This window comes from Phyllobates terribilis, unplaced genomic scaffold, assembly GCF_046119375.1.
Source record: "Phyllobates terribilis strain yellow unplaced genomic scaffold, ASM4611937v1 Scaffold_8__6_contigs__length_399053987, whole genome shotgun sequence".
In the NCBI taxonomy this organism is placed as follows: domain Eukaryota; kingdom Metazoa; phylum Chordata; class Amphibia; order Anura; family Dendrobatidae; genus Phyllobates; species Phyllobates terribilis.
The window spans coordinates 348,061,669-348,084,453 of NW_027362768.1; the positions used below are offsets into that span (position 1 = coordinate 348,061,669).

Genomic DNA, 22,785 nt, shown 5'->3' on the forward strand with positions numbered 1-22,785 from the left:
ATGGACTTTTCAGAATCCTTGGGTGGCACCGTAGTCGGAAAACCAATTCTGGTTATCGCTTCTCGGCCTTTTGGCTAAGATCAAGTGTAGTATCTGTTCTTATCAGTTTAATATCTGATACGTCCCCTATCTGGGGACCATATATTAAATGGATTTTTAGAACAGGGAGATGGAAAAAGAGCTTGCTCTGTCCACTCCACGCATTGACCTGGTATTGCAGTATCTCCAGGACCGGTGCACCCCTTCTTTAATGCAGTTTCTAAAATCAGAAAGAATTGAATTCAATGCTTTTTGTTCATTTGGCTTGTTTGTCGGATTTTGGGATGGACTCTTTGGCTTTGCTTTTCTTCTCCTCATTGGATTTTTCATGTTAAAAGTTGCAGAAGCCAGATGACAAGCTCATTTTGGTTCAACTTCAGCAACTGTGCATTGCATTGCCATGTAATGTAATGCAATGCTATCTATCTAGCTCTCCCTCTATACTTCCTTTTGGATAAACAGACATATTAGGCAAACATTTTGGAGCTTTCACCTAAATAACTACAGGTGGTGAGATAAGCTGCACAATATAATTGACCTTTCAGTATATTGTTGCACACACACCATCTATTTAGCAAATGCCCTTGTTATCAACAGCAGCCTTTTAAACTCACCTGAGCTAACAGGTATGTGCGCTGGTTACTCTGCTGCGCTTAAAATTTCTTTTTTGGTTTGCTACAATGCCTTTTCTGAAACGTTGTCTCCCTCTGCTGGAACACTGACTTCTTTCATTTAATGCCTGCAGACTATAAAAGAGAAACCAACCCAAAAATTTGGTTGATTAGTCTGTGGCATTCTTTTAAACTGTTGCTTATGGCGGTCTCTGTGAGCTTCTCAGTGACATTCAGCATTCCAGGTATCCCGCCTGCAGTAGACGGAATGTGGCAATGGAACGCTGGCTGCGCGTGTCATAATAGGCTCTGAGCCTTTATATACCTGCGCACAGCAGCAGCCACCTTCAGTCTGCTGCTGGACAGCCAGCAGCAGCAGCAGGAGAGGTAATTAATCAGCAACCCTCCTGCTAAGGGTAGACAGCTGCTCGTTCCACCCCCCCCCCGCCTTAATTGGTTCTCCTCCCTTCCAACGGTGTTGAGGCGGGTGGGAACAGCCGGGGGTTGAGGGTACTGTGCTAAAAGAGGTGGAGTTATGCAGATCTAAAACGCGTGGATTGCAGCAGCAGCAAGCCGAAAAGTGCAGGCATGTGAGGGATCTAGAGGTTGACAGCATGTCTTCTTAACGGGAGTCCAGGTGGCCATCTCCACAAATGGACTTTTCAGAATCCTTGGGTGGCACCGTAGTCGGAAACCAATTCTGGTTATCGCTTCTCGGCCTTTTGGCTAAGATCAAGTGTAGTATCTGTTCTTATCAGTTTAATATCTGATACGTCCCCTATCTGGGGACCATATATTAAATGGATTTTTAGAACAGGGAGATGGAAAAAGAGCTTGCTCTGTCCACTCCACGCATTGACCTGGTATTGCAGTATCTCCAGGACCGGTGCACCCCTTCTTTAATGCAGTTTCTAAAATCAGAAAGAATTGAATTCAATGCTTTTTGTTCATTTGGCTTGTTTGTCGGATTTTGGGATGGACTCTTTGGCTTTGCTTTTCTTCTCCTCATTGGATTTTTCATGTTAAAAGTTGCAGAAGCCAGATGACAAGCTCATTTTGGTTCAACTTCAGCAACTGTGCATTGCATTGCCATGTAATGTAATGCAATGCTATCTATCTAGCTCTCCCTCTATACTTCCTTTTGGATAAACAGACATATTAGGCAAGCATTTTGGAGCTTTCACCTAAATAACTACAGGTGGTGAGATAAGCTGCACAATATAATTGACCTTTCAGTATATTGTTGCACACACACCATCTATTTAGCAAATGCCCTTGTTATCAACAGCAGCCTTTTAAACTCACCTGAGCTAACAGGTATGTGAGCTGGTTACTCTGCTGCGCTTAAAATTTCTTTTTTGGTTTGCTACAATGCCTTTTCTGAAACGTTGTCTCCCTCTGCTGGAACACTGACTTCTTTCATTTAATGCCTGCAGACTATAAAAGAGAAACCAACCCAAAAAGTTTGGTTGATTAGTCTGTGGCATTCTTTTAAACTGTTGCTTATGGCGGTCTCTGTGAGCTTCTCAGTGACATTCAGCCATCCAGGTATCCCGCCTGCAGTAGACGGAATGTGGCAATGGAACGCTGGCTGCGCGTGTCATAATAGGCTCTGAGCCTTTATATACCTGCGCACAGCAGCAGCCACCTTCAGTCTGCTGCTGGACAGCCAGCAGCAGCAGCAGCAGGAGAGGTAATTAATCAGCAACCCTCCTGCTAAGGGTAGACAGCTGCTCGTTCCACCCCCCCCCCCCGCCTTAATTGGTTCTCCTCCCTTCCAACGGTGTTGAGGCGGGTGGGAACAGCCGGGGGTTGAGGGTACTGTGCTAAAAGAGGTGGAGTTATGCAGATCTAAAACGCGTGGATTGCAGCAGCAGCAAGCCGAAAAGTGCAGGCATGTGAGGGATCTAGAGGTTGACAGCATGTCTTCTTAACGGGAGTCCAGGTGGCCATCTCCACAAATGGACTTTTCAGAATCCTTGGGTGGCACCGTAGTCGGAAACCAATTCTGGTTATCGCTTCTCGGCCTTTTGGCTAAGATCAAGTGTAGTATCTGTTCTTATCAGTTTAATATCTGATACGTCCCCTATCTGGGGACCATATATTAAATGGATTTTTAGAACAGGGAGATGGAAAAAGAGCTTGCTCTGTCCACTCCACGCATTGACCTGGTATTGCAGTATCTCCAGGACCGGTGCACCCCTTCTTTAATGCAGTTTCTAAAATCAGAAAGAATTGAATTCAATGCTTTTTGTTCATTTGGCTTGTTTGTCGGATTTTGGGATGGACTCTTTGGCTTTGCTTTTCTTCTCCTCATTGGATTTTTCATGTTAAAAGTTGCAGAAGCCAGATGACAAGCTCATTTTGGTTCAACTTCAGCAACTGTGCATTGCATTGCCATGTAATGTAATGCAATGCTATCTATCTAGCTCTCCCTCTATACTTCCTTTTGGATAAACAGACATATTAGGCAAGCATTTTGGAGCTTTCACCTAAATAACTACAGGTGGTGAGATAAGCTGCACAATATAATTGACCTTTCAGTATATTGTTGCACACACACCATCTATTTAGCAAATGCCCTTGTTATCAACAGCAGCCTTTTAAACTCACCTGAGCTAACAGGTATGTGAGCTGGTTACTCTGCTGCGCTTAAAATTTCTTTTTTGGTTTGCTACAATGCCTTTTCTGAAACGTTGTCTCCCTCTGCTGGAACACTGACTTCTTTCATTTAATGCCTGCAGACTATAAAAGAGAAACCAACCCAAAAAGTTTGGTTGATTAGTCTGTGGCATTCTTTTAAACTGTTGCTTATGGCGGTCTCTGTGAGCTTCTCAGTGACATTCAGCCATCCAGGTATCCCGCCTGCAGTAGACGGAATGTGGCAATGGAACGCTGGCTGCGCGTGTCATAATAGGCTCTGAGCCTTTATATACCTGCGCACAGCAGCAGCCACCTTCAGTCTGCTGCTGGACAGCCAGCAGCAGCAGCAGCAGGAGAGGTAATTAATCAGCAACCCTCCTGCTAAGGGTAGACAGCTGCTCGTTCCACCCCCCCCCCCCGCCTTAATTGGTTCTCCTCCCTTCCAACGGTGTTGAGGCGGGTGGGAACAGCCGGGGGTTGAGGGTACTGTGCTAAAAGAGGTGGAGTTATGCAGATCTAAAACGCGTGGATTGCAGCAGCAGCAAGCCGAAAAGTGCAGGCATGTGAGGGATCTAGAGGTTGACAGCATGTCTTCTTAACGGGAGTCCAGGTGGCCATCTCCACAAATGGACTTTTCAGAATCCTTGGGTGGCACCGTAGTCGGAAACCAATTCTGGTTATCGCTTCTCGGCCTTTTGGCTAAGATCAAGTGTAGTATCTGTTCTTATCAGTTTAATATCTGATACGTCCCCTATCTGGGGACCATATATTAAATGGATTTTTAGAACAGGGAGATGGAAAAAGAGCTTGCTCTGTCCACTCCACGCATTGACCTGGTATTGCAGTATCTCCAGGACCGGTGCACCCCTTCTTTAATGCAGTTTCTAAAATCAGAAAGAATTGAATTCAATGCTTTTTGTTCATTTGGCTTGTTTGTCGGATTTTGGGATGGACTCTTTGGCTTTGCTTTTCTTCTCCTCATTGGATTTTTCATGTTAAAAGTTGCAGAAGCCAGATGACAAGCTCATTTTGGTTCAACTTCAGCAACTGTGCATTGCATTGCCATGTAATGTAATGCAATGCTATCTATCTAGCTCTCCCTCTATACTTCCTTTTGGATAAACAGACATATTAGGCAAGCATTTTGGAGCTTTCACCTAAATAACTACAGGTGGTGAGATAAGCTGCACAATATAATTGACCTTTCAGTATATTGTTGCACACACACCATCTATTTAGCAAATGCCCTTGTTATCAACAGCAGCCTTTTAAACTCACCTGAGCTAACAGGTATGTGAGCTGGTTACTCTGCTGCGCTTAAAATTTCTTTTTTGGTTTGCTACAATGCCTTTTCTGAAACGTTGTCTCCCTCTGCTGGAACACTGACTTCTTTCATTTAATGCCTGCAGACTATAAAAGAGAAACCAACCCAAAAAGTTTGGTTGATTAGTCTGTGGCATTCTTTTAAACTGTTGCTTATGGCGGTCTCTGTGAGCTTCTCAGTGACATTCAGCCATCCAGGTATCCCGCCTGCAGTAGACGGAATGTGGCAATGGAACGCTGGCTGCGCGTGTCATAATAGGCTCTGAGCCTTTATATACCTGCGCACAGCAGCAGCCACCTTCAGTCTGCTGCTGGACAGCCAGCAGCAGCAGCAGCAGCAGGAGAGGTAATTAATCAGCAACCCTCCTGCTAAGGGTAGACAGCTGCTCGTTCCACCCCCCCCCCCGCCTTAATTGGTTCTCCTCCCTTCCAACGGTGTTGAGGCGGGTGGGAACAGCCGGGGGTTGAGGGTACTGTGCTAAAAGAGGTGGAGTTATGCAGATCTAAAACGCGTGGATTGCAGCAGCAGCAAGCCGAAAAGTGCAGGCATGTGAGGGATCTAGAGGTTGACAGCATGTCTTCTTAACGGGAGTCCAGGTGGCCATCTCCACAAATGGACTTTTCAGAATCCTTGGGTGGCACCGTAGTCGGAAACCAATTCTGGTTATCGCTTCTCGGCCTTTTGGCTAAGATCAAGTGTAGTATCTGTTCTTATCAGTTTAATATCTGATACGTCCCCTATCTGGGGACCATATATTAAATGGATTTTTAGAACAGGGAGATGGAAAAAGAGCTTGCTCTGTCCACTCCACGCATTGACCTGGTATTGCAGTATCTCCAGGACCGGTGCACCCCTTCATTAATGCAGTTTCTAAAATCAGAAAGAATTGAATTCAATGCTTTTTGTTCATTTGGCTTGTTTGTCGGATTTTGGGATGGACTCTTTGGCTTTGCTTTTCTTCTCCTCATTGGATTTTTCATGTTAAAAGTTGCAGAAGCCAGATGACAAGCTCATTTTGGTTCAACTTCAGCAACTGTGCATTGCATTGCCATGTAATGTAATGCAATGCTATCTATCTAGCTCTCCCTCTATACTTCCTTTTGGATAAACAGACATATTAGGCAAGCATTTTGGAGCTTTCACCTAAATAACTACAGGTGGTGAGATAAGCTGCACAATATAATTGACCTTTCAGTATATTGTTGCACACACACCATCTATTTAGCAAATGCCCTTGTTATCAACAGCAGCCTTTTAAACTCACCTGAGCTAACAGGTATGTGAGCTGGTTACTCTGCTGCGCTTAAAATTTCTTTTTTGGTTTGCTACAATGCCTTTTCTGAAACGTTGTCTCCCTCTGCTGGAACACTGACTTCTTTCATTTAATGCCTGCAGACTATAAAAGAGAAACCAACCCAAAAAGTTTGGTTGATTAGTCTGTGGCATTCTTTTAAACTGTTGCTTATGGCGGTCTCTGTGAGCTTCTCAGTGACATTCAGCCATCCAGGTATCCCGCCTGCAGTAGACGGAATGTGGCAATGGAACGCTGGCTGCGCGTGTCATAATAGGCTCTGAGCCTTTATATACCTGCGCACAGCAGCAGCCACCTTCAGTCTGCTGCTGGACAGCCAGCAGCAGCAGCAGCAGCAGGAGAGGTAATTAATCAGCAACCCTCCTGCTAAGGGTAGACAGCTGCTCGTTCCACCCCCCCCCCCCCGCCTTAATTGGTTCTCCTCCCTTCCAACGGTGTTGAGGCGGGTGGGAACAGCCGGGGGTTGAGGGTACTGTGCTAAAAGAGGTGGAGTTATGCAGATCTAAAACGCGTGGATTGCAGCAGCAGCAAGCCGAAAAGTGCAGGCATGTGAGGGATCTAGAGGTTGACAGCATGTCTTCTTAACGGGAGTCCAGGTGGCCATCTCCACAAATGGACTTTTCAGAATCCTTGGGTGGCACCGTAGTCGGAAACCAATTCTGGTTATCGCTTCTCGGCCTTTTGGCTAAGATCAAGTGTAGTATCTGTTCTTATCAGTTTAATATCTGATACGTCCCCTATCTGGGGACCATATATTAAATGGATTTTTAGAACAGGGAGATGGAAAAAGAGCTTGCTCTGTCCACTCCACGCATTGACCTGGTATTGCAGTATCTCCAGGACCGGTGCACCCCTTCTTTAATGCAGTTTCTAAAATCAGAAAGAATTGAATTCAATGCTTTTTGTTCATTTGGCTTGTTTGTCGGATTTTGGGATGGACTCTTTGGCTTTGCTTTTCTTCTCCTCATTGGATTTTTCATGTTAAAAGTTGCAGAAGCCAGATGACAAGCTCATTTTGGTTCAACTTCAGCAACTGTGCATTGCATTGCCATGTAATGTAATGCAATGCTATCTATCTAGCTCTCCCTCTATACTTCCTTTTGGATAAACAGACATATTAGGCAAGCATTTTGAAGCTTTCACCTAAATAACTACAGGTGGTGAGATAAGCTGCACAATATAATTGACCTTTCAGTATATTGTTGCACACACACCATCTATTTAGCAAATGCCCTTGTTATCAACAGCAGCCTTTTAATCTCACCTGAGCTAACAGGTATGTGAGCTGGTTACTCTGCTGCGCTTAAAATTTCTTTTTTGGTTTGCTACAATGCCTTTTCTGAAACGTTGTCTCCCTCTGCTGGAACACTGACTTCTTTCATTTAATGCCTGCAGACTATAAAAGAGAAACCAACCCAAAAAGTTTGGTTGATTAGTCTGTGGCATTCTTTTAAACTGTTGCTTATGGCGGTCTCTGTGAGCTTCTCAGTGACATTCAGCCATCCAGGTATCCCGCCTGCAGTGGACGGAATGTGGCAATGGAACGCTGGCTGCGCGTGTCATAATAGGCTCTGAGCCTTTATATACCTGCGCACAGCAGCAGCCACCTTCAGTCTGCTGCTGGACAGCCAGCAGCAGCAGCAGCAGGAGAGGTAATTAATCAGCAACCCTCCTGCTAAGGGTAGACAGCTGCTCGTTCCACCCCCCCCCCCCCGCCTTAATTGTTTCTCCTCCCTTCCAACGGTGTTGAGGCGGGTGGGAACAGCCGGGGGTTGAGGGTACTGTGCTAAAAGAGGTGGAGTTATGCAGATCTAAAACGCGTGGATTGCAGCAGCAGCAAGCCGAAAAGTGCAGGCATGTGAGGGATCTAGAGGTTGACAGCATGTCTTCTTAACGGGAGTCCAGGTGGCCATCTCCACAAATGGACTTTTCAGAATCCTTGGGTGGCACCGTAGTCGGAAACCAATTCTGGTTATCGCTTCTCGGCCTTTTGGCTAAGATCAAGTGTAGTATCTGTTCTTATCAGTTTAATATCTGATACGTCCCCTATCTGGGGACCATATATTAAATGGATTTTTAGAACAGGGAGATGGAAAAAGAGCTTGCTCTGTCCACTCCACGCATTGACCTGGTATTGCAGTATCTCCAGGACCGGTGCACCCCTTCTTTAATGCAGTTTCTAAAATCAGAAAGAATTGAATTCAATGCTTTTTGTTCATTTGGCTTGTTTGTCGGATTTTGGGATGGACTCTTTGGCTTTGCTTTTCTTCTCCTCATTGGATTTTTCATGTTAAAAGTTGCAGAAGCCAGATGACAAGCTCATTTTGGTTCAACTTCAGCAACTGTGCATTGCATTGCCATGTAATGTAATGCAATGCTATCTATCTAGCTCTCCCTCTATACTTCCTTTTGGATAAACAGACATATTAGGCAAGCATTTTGGAGCTTTCACCTAAATAACTACAGGTGGTGAGATAAGCTGCACAATATAATTGACCTTTCAGTATATTGTTGCACACACACCATCTATTTAGCAAATGCCCTTGTTATCAACAGCAGCCTTTTAAACTCACCTGAGCTAACAGGTATGTGAGCTGGTTACTCTGCTGCGCTTAAAATTTCTTTTTTGGTTTGCTACAATGCCTTTTCTGAAACGTTGTCTCCCTCTGCTGGAACACTGACTTCTTTCATTTAATGCCTGCAGACTATAAAAGAGAAACCAACCCAAAAAGTTTGGTTGATTAGTCTGTGGCATTCTTTTAAACTGTTGCTTATGGCGGTCTCTGTGAGCTTCTCAGTGACATTCAGCCATCCAGGTATCCCGCCTGCAGTAGACGGAATGTGGCAATGGAACGCTGGCTGCGCGTGTCATAATAGGCTCTGAGCCTTTATATACCTGCGCACAGCAGCAGCCACCTTCAGTCTGCTGCTGGACAGCCAGCAGCAGCAGCAGCAGGAGAGGTAATTAATCAGCAACCCTCCTGCTAAGGGTAGACAGCTGCTCGTTCCACCCCCCCCCCCCGCCTTAATTGGTTCTTATCCCTTCCAACGGTGTTGAGGCGGGTGGGAACAGCCGGGGGTTGAGGGTACTGTGCTAAAAGAGGTGGAGTTATGCAGATCTAAAACGCGTGGATTGCAGCAGCAGCAAGCCGAAAAGTGCAGGCATGTGAGGGATCTAGAGGTTGACAGCATGTCTTCTTAACGGGAGTCCAGGTGGCCATCTCCACAAATGGACTTTTCAGAATCCTTGGGTGGCACCGTAGTCGGAAACCAATTCTGGTTATCGCTTCTCGGCCTTTTGGCTAAGATCAAGTGTAGTATCTGTTCTTATCAGTTTAATATCTGATACGTCCCCTATCTGGGGACCATATATTAAATGGATTTTTAGAACAGGGAGATGGAAAAAGAGCTTGCTCTGTCCACTCCACGCATTGACCTGGTATTGCAGTATCTCCAGGACCGGTGCACCCCTTCTTTAATGCAGTTTCTAAAATCAGAAAGAATTGAATTCAATGCTTTTTGTTCATTTGGCTTGTTTGTCGGATTTTGGGATGGACTCTTTGGCTTTGCTTTTCTTCTCCTCATTGGATTTTTCATGTTAAAAGTTGCAGAAGCCAGATGACAAGCTCATTTTGGTTCAACTTCAGCAACTGTGCATTGCATTGCCATGTAATGTAATGCAATGCTATCTATCTAGCTCTCCCTCTATACTTCCTTTTGGATAAACAGACATATTAGGCAAGCATTTTGGAGCTTTCACCTAAATAACTACAGGTGGTGAGATAAGCTGCACAATATAATTGACCTTTCAGTATATTGTTGCACACACACCATCTATTTAGCAAATGCCCTTGTTATCAACAGCAGCCTTTTAAACTCACCTGAGCTAACAGGTATGTGAGCTGGTTACTCTGCTGCGCTTAAAATTTCTTTTTTGGTTTGCTACAATGCCTTTTCTGAAACGTTGTCTCCCTCTGCTGGAACACTGACTTCTTTCATTTAATGCCTGCAGACTATAAAAGAGAAACCAACCCAAAAAGTTTGGTTGATTAGTCTGTGGCATTCTTTTAAACTGTTGCTTATGGCGGTCTCTGTGAGCTTCTCAGTGACATTCAGCCATCCAGGTATCCCGCCTGCAGTAGACGGAATGTGGCAATGGAACGCTGGCTGCGCGTGTCATAATAGGCTCTGAGCCTTTATATACCTGCGCACAGCAGCAGCCACCTTCAGTCTGCTGCTGGACAGCCAGCAGCAGCAGCAGCAGGAGAGGTAATTAATCAGCAACCCTCCTGCTAAGGGTAGACAGCTGCTCGTTCCACCCCCCCCCCCACCTTAATTGGTTCTCCTCCCTTCCAACGGTGTTGAGGCGGGTGGGAACAGCCGGGGGTTGAGGGTACTGTGCTAAAAGAGGTGGAGTTATGCAGATCTAAAACGCGTGGATTGCAGCAGCAGCAAGCCGAAAAGTGCAGGCATGTGAGGGATCTAGAGGTTGACAGCATGTCTTCTTAACGGGAGTCCAGGTGGCCATCTCCACAAATGGACTTTTCAGAATCCTTGGGTGGCACCGTAGTCGGAAACCAATTCTGGTTATCGCTTCTCGGCCTTTTGGCTAAGATCAAGTGTAGTATCTGTTCTTATCAGTTTAATATCTGATACGTCCCCTATCTGGGGACCATATATTAAATGGATTTTTAGAACAGGGAGATGGAAAAAGAGCTTGCTCTGTCCACTCCACGCATTGACCTGGTATTGCAGTATCTCCAGGACCGGTGCACCCCTTCTTTAATGCAGTTTCTAAAATCAGAAAGAATTGAATTCAATGCTTTTTGTTCATTTGGCTTGTTTGTCGGATTTTGGGATGGACTCTTTGGCTTTGCTTTTCTTCTCCTCATTGGATTTTTCATGTTAAAAGTTGCAGAAGCCAGATGACAAGCTCATTTTGGTTCAACTTCAGCAACTGTGCATTGCATTGCCATGTAATGTAATGCAATGCTATCTATCTAGCTCTCCCTCTATACTTCCTTTTGGATAAACAGACATATTAGGCAAGCATTTTGGAGCTTTCACCTAAATAACTACAGGTGGTGAGATAAGCTGCACAATATAATTGACCTTTCAGTATATTGTTGCACACACACCATCAATTTAGCAAATGCCCTTGTTATCAACAGCAGCCTTTTAAACTCACCTGAGCTAACAGGTATGTGAGCTGGTTACTCTGCTGCGCTTAAAATTTCTTTTTTGGTTTGCTACAATGCCTTTTCTGAAACGTTGTCTCCCTCTGCTGGAACACTGACTTCTTTCATTTAATGCCTGCAGACTATAAAAGAGAAACCAACCCAAAAAGTTTGGTTGATTAGTCTGTGGCATTCTTTTAAACTGTTGCTTATGGCGGTCTCTGTGAGCTTCTCAGTGACATTCAGCCATCCAGGTATCCCGCCTGCAGTAGACGGAATGTGGCAATGGAACGCTGGCTGCGCGTGTCATAATAGGCTCTGAGCCTTTATATACCTGCGCACAGCAGCAGCCACCTTCAGTCTGCTGCTGGACAGCCAGCAGCAGCAGCAGCAGGAGAGGTAATTAATCAGCAACCCTCCTGCTAAGGGTAGACAGCTGCTCGTTCCACCCCCCCCCCCGCCTTAATTGGTTCTCCTCCCTTCCAATGGTGTTGAGGCGGGTGGGAACAGCCGGGGGTTGAGGGTACTGTGCTAAAAGAGGTGGAGTTATGCAGATCTAAAACGCGTGGATTGCAGCAGCAGCAAGCCGAAAAGTGCAGGCATGTGAGGGATCTAGAGGTTGACAGCATGTTTTCTTAACGGGAGTCCAGGTGGCCATCTCCACAAATGGACTTTTCAGAATCCTTGGGTGGCACCGTAGTCGGAAACCAATTCTGGTTATCGCTTCTCGGCCTTTTGGCTAAGATCAAGTGTAGTATCTGTTCTTATCAGTTTAATATCTGATACGTCCCCTATCTGGGGACCATATATTAAATGGATTTTTAGAACAGGGAGATGGAAAAAGAGCTTGCTCTGTCCACTCCACGCATTGACCTGGTATTGCAGTATCTCCAGGACCGGTGCACCCCTTCTTTAATGCAGTTTCTAAAATCAGAAAGAATTGAATTCAATGCTTTTTGTTCATTTGGCTTGTTTGTCGGATTTTGGGATGGACTCTTTGGCTTTGCTTTTCTTCTCCTCATTGGATTTTTCATGTTAAAAGTTGCAGAAGCCAGATGACAAGCTCATTTTGGTTCAACTTCAGCAACTGTGCATTGCATTGCCATGTAATGTAATGCAATGCTATCTATCTAGCTCTCCCTCTATACTTCCTTTTGGATAAACAGACATATTAGGCAAGCATTTTGGAGCTTTCACCTAAATAACTACAGGTGGTGAGATAAGCTGCACAATATAATTGACCTTTCAGTATATTGTTGCACACACACCATCTATTTAGCAAATGCCCTTGTTATCAACAGCAGCCTTTTAAACTCACCTGAGCTAACAGGTATGTGAGCTGGTTACTCTGCTGCGCTTAAAATTTCTTTTTTGGTTTGCTACAATGCCTTTTCTGAAACGTTGTCTCCCTCTGCTGGAACACTGACTTCTTTCATTTAATGCCTGCAGACTATAAAAGAGAAACCAACCCAAAAAGTTTGGTTGATTAGTCTGTGGCATTCTTTTAAACTGTTGCTTATGGCGGTCTCTGTGAGCTTCTCAGTGACATTCAGCCATCCAGGTATCCCGCCTGCAGTAGACGGAATGTGGCAATGGAACGCTGGCTGCGCGTGTCATAATAGGCTCTGAGCCTTTATATACCTGCGCACAGCAGCAGCCACCTTCAGTCTGCTGCTGGACAGCCAGCAGCAGCAGCAGCAGGAGAGGTAATTAATCAGCAACCCTCCTGCTAAGGGTAGACAGCTGCTCGTTCCACCCCCCCCCCCCCCCGCCTTAATTGGTTCTCCTCCCTTCCAACGGTGTTGAGGCGGGTGGGAACAGCCGGGGGTTGAGGGTACTGTGCTAAAAGAGGTGGAGTTATGCAGATCTAAAACGCGTGGATTGCAGCAGCAGCAAGCCGAAAAGTGCAGGCATGTGAGGGATCTAGAGGTTGACAGCATGTCTTCTTAACGAGAGTCCAGGTGGCCATCTCCACAAATGGACTTTTCAGAATCCTTGGGTGGCACCGTAGTCGGAAACCAATTCTGGTTATCGCTTCTCGGCCTTTTGGCTAAGATCAAGTGTAGTATCTGTTCTTATCAGTTTAATATCTGATACGTCCCCTATCTGGGGACCATATATTAAATGGATTTTTAGAACAGGGAGATGGAAAAAGAGCTTGCTCTGTCCACTCCACGCATTGACCTGGTATTGCAGTATCTCCAGGACCGGTGCACCCCTTCTTTAATGCAGTTTCTAAAATCAGAAAGAATTGAATTCAATGCTTTTTGTTCATTTGGCTTGTTTGTCGGATTTTGGGATGGACTCTTTGGCTTTGCTTTTCTTCTCCTCATTGGATTTTTCATGTTAAAAGTTGCAGAAGCCAGATGACAAGCTCATTTTGGTTCAACTTCAGCAACTGTGCATTGCATTGCCATGTAATGTAATGCAATGCTATCTATCTAGCTCTCCCTCTATACTTCCTTTTGGATAAACAGACATATTAGGCAAGCATTTTGGAGCTTTCACCTAAATAACTACAGGTGGTGAGATAAGCTGCACAATATAATTGACCTTTCAGTATATTGTTGCACACACACCATCTATTTAGCAAATGCCCTTGTTATCAACAGCAGCCTTTTAAACTCACCTGAGCTAACAGGTATGTGAGCTGGTTACTCTGCTGCGCTTAAAATTTCTTTTTTGGTTTGCTACAATGCCTTTTCTGAAACGTTGTCTCCCTCTGCTGGAACACTGACTTCTTTCATTTAATGCCTGCAGACTATAAAAGAGAAACCAACCCAAAAAGTTTGGTTGATTAGTCTGTGGCATTCTTTTAAACTGTTGCTTATGGCGGTCTCTGTGAGCTTCTCAGTGACATTCAGCCATCCAGGTATCCCGCCTGCAGTAGACGGAATGTGGCAATGGAACGCTGGCTGCGCGTGTCATAATAGGCTCTGAGCCTTTATATACCTGCGCACAGCAGCAGCCACCTTCAGTCTGCTGCTGGACAGCCAGCAGCAGCAGCAGCAGGAGAGGTAATTAATCAGCAACCCTCCTGCTAAGGGTAGACAGCTGCTCGTTCCACCCCCCCCCCGCCTTAATTGGTTCTCCTCCCTTCCAACGGTGTTGAGGCGGGTGGGAACAGCCGGGGGTTGAGGGTACTGTGCTAAAAGAGGTGGAGTTATGCAGATCTAAAACGCGTGCATTGCAGCAGCAGCAAGCCGAAAAGTGCAGGCATGTGAGGGATCTAGAGGTTGACAGCATGTCTTCTTAACGGGAGTCCAGGTGGCCATCTCCACAAATGGACTTTTCAGAATCCTTGGGTGGCACCGTAGTCGGAAACCAATTCTGGTTATCGCTTCTCGGCCTTTTGGCTAAGATCAAGTGTAGTATCTGTTCTTATCAGTTTAATATCTGATACGTCCCCTATCTGGGGACCATATATTAAATGGATTTTTAGAACAGGGAGATGGAAAAAGAGCTTGCTCTGTCCACTCCACGCATTGACCTGGTATTGCAGTATCTCCAGGACCGGTGCACCCCTTCTTTAATGCAGTTTCTAAAATCAGAAAGAATTGAATTCAATGCTTTTTGTTCATTTGGCTTGTTTGTCGGATTTTGGGATGGACTCTTTGGCTTTGCTTTTCTTCTCCTCATTGGATTTTTCATGTTAAAAGTTGCAGAAGCCAGATGACAAGCTCATTTTGGTTCAACTTCAGCAACTGTGCATTGCATTGCCATGTAATGTAATGCAATGCTATCTATCTAGCTCTCCCTCTATACTTCCTTTTGGATAAACAGACATATTAGGCAAGCATTTTGGAGCTTTCACCTAAATAACTACAGGTGGTGAGATAAGCTGCACAATATAATTGACCTTTCAGTATATTGTTGCACACACACCATCTATTTAGCAAATGCCCTTGTTATCAACAGCAGCCTTTTAAACTCACCTGAGCTAACAGGTATGTGAGCTGGTTACTCTGCTGCGCTTAAAATTTCTTTTTTGGTTTGCTACAATGCCTTTTCTGAAACGTTGTCTCCCTCTGCTGGAACACTGACTTCTTTCATTTAATGCCTGCAGACTATAAAAGAGAAACCAACCCAAAAAGTTTGGTTGATTAGTCTGTGGCATTCTTTTAAACTGTTGCTTATGGCGGTCTCTGTGAGCTTCTCAGTGACATTCAGCCATCCAGGTATCCCGCCTGCAGTAGACGGAATGTGGCAATGGAACGCTGGCTGCGCGTGTCATAATAGGCTCTGAGCCTTTATATACCTGCGCACAGCAGCAGCCACCTTCAGTCTGCTGCTGGACAGCCAGCAGCAGCAGCAGCAGGAGAGGTAATTAATCAGCAACCCTCCTGCTAAGGGTAGACAGCTGCTCGTTCCACCCCACCCCCCCCCCCCGCCTTAATTGGTTCTCCTCCCTTCCAACGGTGTTGAGGCGGGTGGGAACAGCCGGGGGTTGAGGGTACTGTGCTAAAAGAGGTGGAGTTATGCAGATCTAAAACGCGTGGATTGCAGCAGCAGCAAGCCGAAAAGTGCAGGCATGTGAGGGATCTAGAGGTTGACAGCATGTCTTCTTAACGGGAGTCCAGGTGGCCATCTCCACAAATGGACTTTTCAGAATCCTTGGGTGGCACCGTAGTCGGAAACCAATTCTGGTTATCGCTTCTCGGCCTTTTGGCTAAGATCAAGTGTAGTATCTGTTCTTATCAGTTTAATATCTGATACGTCCCCTATCTGGGGACCATATATTAAATGGATTTTTAGAACAGGGAGATGGAAAAAGAGCTTGCTCTGTCCACTCCACGCATTGACCTGGTATTGCAGTATCTCCAGGACCGGTGCACCCCTTCTTTAATGCAGTTTCTAAAATCAGAAAGAATTGAATTCAATGCTTTTTGTTCATTTGGCTTGTTTGTCGGATTTTGGGATGGACTCTTTGGCTTTGCTTTTCTTCTCCTCATTGTATTTTTCATGTTAAAAGTTGCAGAAGCCAGATGACAAGCTCATTTTGGTTCAACTTCAGCAACTGTGCATTGCATTGCCATGTAATGTAATGCAATGCTATCTATCTAGCTCTCCCTCTATACTTCCTTTTGGATAAACAGACATATAAGGCAAGCATTTTGGAGCTTTCACCTAAATAACTACAGGTGGTGAGATAAGCTGCACAATATAATTGACCTTTCAGTATATTGTTGCACACACACCATCTATTTAGCAAATGCCCTTGTTATCAACAGCAGCCTTTTAAACTCACCTGAGCTAACAGGTATGTGAGCTGGTTACTCTGCTGCGCTTAAAATTTCTTTTTTGGTTTGCTACAATGCCTTTTCTGAAACGTTGTCTCCCTCTGCTGGAACACTGACTTCTTTCATTTAATGCCTGCAGACTATAAAAGAGAAACCAACCCAAAAAGTTTGGTTGATTAGTCTGTGGCATTCTTTTAAACTGTTGCTTATGGCGGTCTCTGTGAGCTTCTCAGTGACATTCAGCCATCCAGGTATCCCGCCTGCAGTAGACGGAATGTGGCAATGGAACGCTGGCTGCGCGTGTCATAATAGGCTCTGAGCCTTTATATACCTGCGCACAGCAGCAGCCACCTTCAGTCTGCTGCTGGACAGCCAGCAGCAGCAGCAGCAGGAGAGGTAATTAATCAGCAACCCTCCTGCTAAGGGTAGACAGCTGCTCGTTCCACCCCCCCCCGCCTTAATTGGTTCTCCTCCCTTCCAACGGTGTTGAGGCGGGTGGGAACAGCCGGGGGTTGAGGGTACTGTGCTAAAAGAGGTGGAGTTATGCAGATCTAAAACGCGTGGATTGCAGCAGCAGCAAGCCGAAAAGTGCAGGCATGTGAGGGATCTAGAGGTTGACAGCATGTCTTCTTAACGGGAGTCCAGGTGGCCATCTCCACAAATGGACTTTTCAGAATCCTTGGGTGGCACCGTAGTCGGAAACCAATTCTGGTTATCGCTTCTCGGCCTTTTGGCACGATCTATCAGGTTTACCTGTGTGGTCTTACCTGTGAGGTGCTCTTGGTACCCTTTCTCTCGGCCTGGGGGGATCGTTCCTCTTCGGAGGGACTTAACCCCCCTGCTGCTATTGGGAGGAAGGATTAGTCCGGGAGCAACGGGAAGGGATCCCATGAAGGCTTGCGCCTTTCAGAGAGAAGAGTCGGTACGTTCCTAAGTGAAGGATGCCGGCAACGCTCACATATTCATCGGGTGATGCCCGGATGCGGAACACTGTGAGGATTGAAGTTGGAGCAGCATCGAGGATGGAGAAGAATTTGGACTACATCTGCCATAGGATTCTTCTTGGAGTTCTGGAGTTTCGGCGGGAAGACATATTCTGCTTCCAGGACAACGAGTACAAGGGGACATACACCATCACCTTCAAGAGCCAGGGATGCTGTCAGCAACTCGTACAAAAGGTAAATGAGAAAAACTACTTAGATGAATTGGATGGACTAACCTTTTGTCTCTTGTATGCTTATGACGAGATCCCCATCGTGGTGCATTTCCCGAACCCCTTTGTGGAAGCTGCAGACATCTCGACCTACCTTACCCGCTATTGTGATGATTTGAGATACCTGGGTACTGTGAAGAACGCGGTAGGCTTCTGGTGCGGCAAGAGAAGGTATATGGCCCGTCTAAAGAGGGACCTTATGGAGTGGGAGGAATGCTACACCCTCCCTCAACCTTCGTAATCGGTAAGAGCAGAGGCTACTTATTTTATCCTGGAATGCCAGTATGTTGCAGGAACTGTGGACAAATGGGTCATACCCAAACGTCCTGCACGGGCAGGAAAGTAGACCGCTGCAATAATTGCAGCTGTTACGGACATTTAATGAAGGACTGTCCCGCTGGGAGGAAATGTAATCTCTGCGGTGAGGCGGGGCACATGTTCCGAGGATGCCCCAACAGGACCAGGACCAGGACCTACGCAGAAGCTGCATCTTCTGAAGCTGAGCCGATGCGCCCACCGGTCTTCACTGGCAGGCCGGCGTCGGAGGGCGGTTCGAAGGGCGAGAAGGCTGGGATGGAGCAGGGAGCCGGAGGCCCCTCTGGGGCGGCACCTGCATCGAAGTCCCTTAACGATGGGCGGACCTCGCATGGACCGGAGCGGGGGGGTCCTCCTTCTGGGAGGGTATCCTCCGTATCGATGGTTCCCGATACCGATCCTGTTGGGCTGGAGGGTGGTGCCCCTGTGCGGTTGGCTACAGGGGACCACGCAGCGATGGCCTCAGGATCTTCCAGGGCGATTAGCCAGCCAGATGAGGGGGCTTTGCTTCTAGGTGGCGAACATCAGGAAATCTGTGTTGCTGATCTTGTCCTGATGGACCAGTCTCCCCCCCTGGAGGAGGTGGAGGAAGAGGAGGACTGCACCAGTGACCTAGTGGAGTCTGCCCCGAAAAAGAGACGGAATGTCGAAGCCCCAGCGTCTCCTGGAATGTGGCTGGGAACCGTGACCTACGAGGGGGCAACCGCCGGCTCACAGAATATCGAGTCGTTTGGGTCCTCTAGCCCGGATGTCCTGGAGCAATTTGATATACAGGGCTTTGAGTCAGGTGTCCTCATGGAAGATCCACCACCCTGACCTATGAATGCCCACATTAAGACTTGTCTCACTGAATGTGAGGTCATTAAAGAGCCCAGTTCGTAGGGCTGCTCTATTCAAGTATTTAGAAACCACTGACTTTGACATATGTTTATTACAGGAATGCGGGATACAACATGCACTAAATTATAATGACATCAAGACAGATTGGAGACTGGGGCCCTCCATCTGGTCTGGCTCCAATGACAACAAGTCAGCGGGGGTGGGCTTCCTCTGTCGTGGGAGAAATATTACTATAAATGCTGTCACAGAAATAGTACCAGGCAGAGTGGTTTTAGTGCATTTTAAATTTAATGGTTTTACCCTACGTATAATCAATATTTATGCTCCCCCTGATAAGCAAGAGAGAATTAATTTATTTGGGATATTGCCATTGTACTGTACTGGGTCATCTCCCCTGATCGTAGGGGGTGATTTTAATTGTCTTTGTGCTAGTGAACAGCGAGCAGGGGGTGACCCTTTACGCAAATTGGATAAGTCATGTCATCTATTGAAAGATTTTATAACTGATTTTAAATTATGCGATGCGTGGAGGTCACTTCTGCCGACGGACCCTGGTTATACGTGGTCCGGAAGAGGGGTGTCCTCCAGGATCGATTTTATTTTCCTATCAGATGATTTTAACCCTGTAAAATGTGTTTTAACATTAAATATATTTTCTGACCATAAGGGCTTGGAGGTGCATCTAGAATACCGGGATGAACAGAGGGTCAACAGGGGCCTCTGGCGTCTAAGTACTTACCTGCTGGAGGACCCTCTGATTCGACAAGACTTTGGTAAAGCCTATCAAGCCTGGCGGCGACAAAAACCTTCTGATGCCCCTATGGTAACCTGGTGGGAAAATTTGAAAAAAAAAGTCAGAATGTTTTTTATAAAAGCAGGGAGACGTAAAGCTAGAGAGAAAAAAAGATGTTTTAGTGATCTTAACACCAAACTACAAACACTTTTTAAATTCAAAGAGCTAGGGGTGGAGGTGGGAGATGATATTGCTAGCCTAAAAACTGAAATTCAGAACTGCATAGACACAAAGGGGAAAGAGATTATTTTTAACTCTAGAGTGCAGCACTTGGAGGAGGGGGAGAAGTGCTCTCGCTTCTTCTTCAAAAAAGTCATGGATAAAAGAGAAGTGATCACAAATCTAGAGGGTGAAACATCTATGCAGGGAATGTTGAATGCTACTTTTAACTTTTATAAGCATCTTTTTAGTAAAAAGTGTATAGATGAGTCCTTTTTATCTGATGCTCTTAATGATCTCGATTTTAAGTTAAATTTTACAGACCAGGAGTTTTTAGAACGCGATATTGTTTTAGAGGAATTATTTTATGTTTTTAAAAGTTTCTCTAAGGGTAAAGCACCTGGGTGTGACGGACTACCTGTAGAATTTTACCTTACTTTTTGGGACATTTTAAAAGAGGACCTTTTTATGCTTTTTAAAGAAGTTTTTATTTGTGAACAGTTGCCATTTTCGTGGAGGAGAGGAGTGGTGTCTTTGATATATAAAAAAGGTGACCGCAGTACTCTAGCGAATTGGAGACCCATAACTCTCCTAAATGTTGATTACAAGGTACTTGCTAAGGTGGTTGCAGACCGGCTCAGGAGTGTCATTGCCAAACTAATCCGGCCTGAGCAGGTTTGTAGTGTACCAGGCAGAAGTATTTCAGAGGTTTTAAACGTATTAAGGGATGTAATTTGGTATTCCAGAGACCGGGGTCAAAATGTAGCTCTTTTAGCCCTAGATTTTGAAAAAGCTTTCGATAGAGTCTCTCAAAGATTTCTTTTTAGAGTTTTAAAAAGAATGGGTATCCCTAATATGCTTTTAAATTGTATTAAGATTTTATATAAAAATTGTTTTAGTCAAATTTCTCTTAATGGCTTTTTAACAGATGGAGTTCCCCTTGAGTCCGGAGTGAAGCAGGGATGCCCCTTGTCGCCCATCCTGTTCATCTGCGCCATGGAGCCCCTGCTGAGCGCAATAAGGAAAGACAAAGTGATTAGAGGGGTTCCTGTTCCTGGCGGAGGTGGCAGTGATGTGAGAGTCTTTGGCTACATGGATGACGTGACGGTTGTGTGCGTGGACCCTGCTTCCCTCCGGAGGGCGGTGTTGCGCATTGATTTTTTTTCCCAGGCATCCGGTTTTAAACTTAATTTAAATAAATCTGAATGTCTGACTTTGGGATCCTGGGACACCGCCCAACTCCCGCAGCTCACTATAAAACGAGACAATGTAAAAATTCTTGGAGTTGTTTTTAACGAGGAGAATGTGGGAACTCAAAGCTGGGAGAATGTCATGGAAAAAATGTCAAAGAAAATATCATTTTGGGGTTTGAGGTCCCTAACAATGGAGGGGAAAATTTTAATTATAAAATCAGTGTTGTTACCCCTCATACTGTATATAGCTATGGTGTACCCCCCCTCTGATGTTTTAATTAAAAAAATGACTAGGATGATCTTTATGTTTTTATGGAACTCCAAAATGGAAAAATTAAGGCGAGAAATAATGAGGAAGAATTAAATGAACGGCGGAAGGGATGTCCCCGACTTACATATTTATTTGTATTTAAATTATTTCTGCTTTTGTTTCAAACATTTTAATGGTAATAGTGCGCTAAGTTATTTTTTAAAATATACTTGTGGGATGATTTTTAAAAGATGGTTTAAGTTGTCGTTGAATTCCCCTGTTTTACTATGTCCCCCCAAACACCAAGCAATCTTAGAAAAGACTGTTCGATTTTATAGCCTTGGTGATTTTAATATGGACATTTTTAAAGACCGCAAGAAGCTTTTATCTTTTCTGAGGAGGAATGAAGATGTGACCCCCATAGTAAATTTCTCAGAAGAGAGATCGAAGCAAGTTTGGAAGAATGTCTTCGGGAAATTCTTAGCAAATGGACATAAGGACGTCGCATGGATGGTGGTCCACCAGTGCCTCCCCACCAGAGAGTTTCAACACAGGAGAGGCCTGGTGGCTAGAGCCAAATGCCCCAGAGACTCATGTGTTTATGACGAAACCACCTTGCACCTTATGTGGAATTGCCCATTTGCACAGGAACTTTGGCACAAAGTTGGGATTCTTTTAAAATGGACTTGCGGTTTAAGAGATTTTAACCATGAATATGTTTTATATGGCCTTTTTAAATGTCCGACCCCTCAACAGTATTGTATATGTTGGTGTATGATTAACTGTTTTAAAGACGCCCTTTGGAAGGCACGCAATATTTTATTTTTTAAAAGTGACGCTATTTCTGTGAAGGATTGTCTTAAAATCGCTTTTAGCCAGATGTATATTTATTACTTGAGGGATGTCAAATGTATTGGGAGAAGGGATGCCAATCGTATATGGGGTTTTTATGGGTGGAATTCTGTGTTTTAATAATGTACTGTTTGTGTTGTTGTTTTTAATTGTAAACCATCTTTTACGCACTTATTAAAATATGTTGAAACCTGATCTGTTCTTATCAGTTTAATATCTGATACGTCCCCTATCTGGGGACCATATATTAAATGGATTTTTAGAACAGGGAGATGGAAAAAGAGCTTGCTCTGTCCACTCCACGCATTGACCTGGTATTGCAGTATCTCCAGGACCGGTGCACCCCTTCTTTAATGCAGTTTCTAAAATCAGAAAGAATTGAATTCAATGCTTTTTGTTCATTTGGCTTGTTTGTCGGATTTTGGGATGGACTCTTTGGCTTTGCTTTTCTTCTCCTCATTGGATTTTTCATGTTAAAAGTTGCAGAAGCCAGATGACAAGCTCATTTTGGTTCAACTTCAGCAACTGTGCATTGCATTGCCATGTAATGTAATGCAATGCTATCTATCTAGCTCTCCCTCTATACTTCCTTTTGGATAAACAGACATATTAGGCAAGCATTTTGGAGCTTTCACCTAAATAACTACAGGTGGTGAGATAAGCTGCACAATATAATTGACCTTTCAGTATATTGTTGCACACACACCATCTATTTAGCAAATGCCCTTGTTATCAACAGCAGCCTTTTAAACTCACCTGAGCTAACAGGTATGTGAGCTGGTTACTCTGCTGTGCTTAAAATTTCTTTTTTGGTTTGCTACAAT

At 45.0% G+C, this 22,785-nt stretch overlaps 14 non-coding genes across 14 annotated transcripts; all 14 read left to right on the forward strand.

Annotated features, from left to right (window-relative positions):
• Positions 1–54: 54 nt before the first annotated feature.
• Positions 55–245, forward strand: LOC141158848 (U2 spliceosomal RNA). Its single transcript, XR_012248869.1, has one exon. It is a non-coding gene; the product is annotated as a U2 spliceosomal RNA (small nuclear RNA).
• Positions 246–1,356: 1,111 nt separating this feature from the next.
• Positions 1,357–1,547, forward strand: LOC141158849 (U2 spliceosomal RNA). Its single transcript, XR_012248870.1, has one exon. It is a non-coding gene; the product is annotated as a U2 spliceosomal RNA (small nuclear RNA).
• Positions 1,548–2,664: 1,117 nt separating this feature from the next.
• LOC141158850 (U2 spliceosomal RNA) lies at positions 2,665–2,855 on the forward strand. The gene has a single exon (XR_012248871.1). It is a non-coding gene; the product is annotated as a U2 spliceosomal RNA (small nuclear RNA).
• A 1,117-nt stretch (positions 2,856–3,972) lies between these two features.
• LOC141158851 (U2 spliceosomal RNA) lies at positions 3,973–4,163 on the forward strand. Its single transcript, XR_012248872.1, has one exon. It is a non-coding gene; the product is annotated as a U2 spliceosomal RNA (small nuclear RNA).
• A 1,119-nt stretch (positions 4,164–5,282) lies between these two features.
• Positions 5,283–5,473, forward strand: LOC141158852 (U2 spliceosomal RNA). The gene has a single exon (XR_012248873.1). It is a non-coding gene; the product is annotated as a U2 spliceosomal RNA (small nuclear RNA).
• Positions 5,474–6,594: 1,121 nt separating this feature from the next.
• On the forward strand, positions 6,595–6,785 carry LOC141158853 (U2 spliceosomal RNA). The gene has a single exon (XR_012248874.1). It is a non-coding gene; the product is annotated as a U2 spliceosomal RNA (small nuclear RNA).
• Positions 6,786–7,903: 1,118 nt separating this feature from the next.
• Positions 7,904–8,094, forward strand: LOC141158854 (U2 spliceosomal RNA). Its single transcript, XR_012248875.1, has one exon. It is a non-coding gene; the product is annotated as a U2 spliceosomal RNA (small nuclear RNA).
• Positions 8,095–9,211: 1,117 nt separating this feature from the next.
• Positions 9,212–9,402, forward strand: LOC141158855 (U2 spliceosomal RNA). The gene has a single exon (XR_012248876.1). It is a non-coding gene; the product is annotated as a U2 spliceosomal RNA (small nuclear RNA).
• Positions 9,403–10,518: 1,116 nt separating this feature from the next.
• Positions 10,519–10,709, forward strand: LOC141158856 (U2 spliceosomal RNA). The gene has a single exon (XR_012248877.1). It is a non-coding gene; the product is annotated as a U2 spliceosomal RNA (small nuclear RNA).
• A 1,116-nt stretch (positions 10,710–11,825) lies between these two features.
• Positions 11,826–12,016, forward strand: LOC141158857 (U2 spliceosomal RNA). The gene has a single exon (XR_012248878.1). It is a non-coding gene; the product is annotated as a U2 spliceosomal RNA (small nuclear RNA).
• A 1,120-nt stretch (positions 12,017–13,136) lies between these two features.
• Positions 13,137–13,327, forward strand: LOC141158859 (U2 spliceosomal RNA). The gene has a single exon (XR_012248880.1). It is a non-coding gene; the product is annotated as a U2 spliceosomal RNA (small nuclear RNA).
• A 1,115-nt stretch (positions 13,328–14,442) lies between these two features.
• LOC141158860 (U2 spliceosomal RNA) lies at positions 14,443–14,633 on the forward strand. The gene has a single exon (XR_012248881.1). It is a non-coding gene; the product is annotated as a U2 spliceosomal RNA (small nuclear RNA).
• A 1,122-nt stretch (positions 14,634–15,755) lies between these two features.
• Positions 15,756–15,946, forward strand: LOC141158861 (U2 spliceosomal RNA). The gene has a single exon (XR_012248882.1). It is a non-coding gene; the product is annotated as a U2 spliceosomal RNA (small nuclear RNA).
• Positions 15,947–22,119: 6,173 nt separating this feature from the next.
• On the forward strand, positions 22,120–22,309 carry LOC141160149 (U2 spliceosomal RNA). The gene has a single exon (XR_012250118.1). It is a non-coding gene; the product is annotated as a U2 spliceosomal RNA (small nuclear RNA).
• Positions 22,310–22,785: the final 476 nt, after the last annotated feature.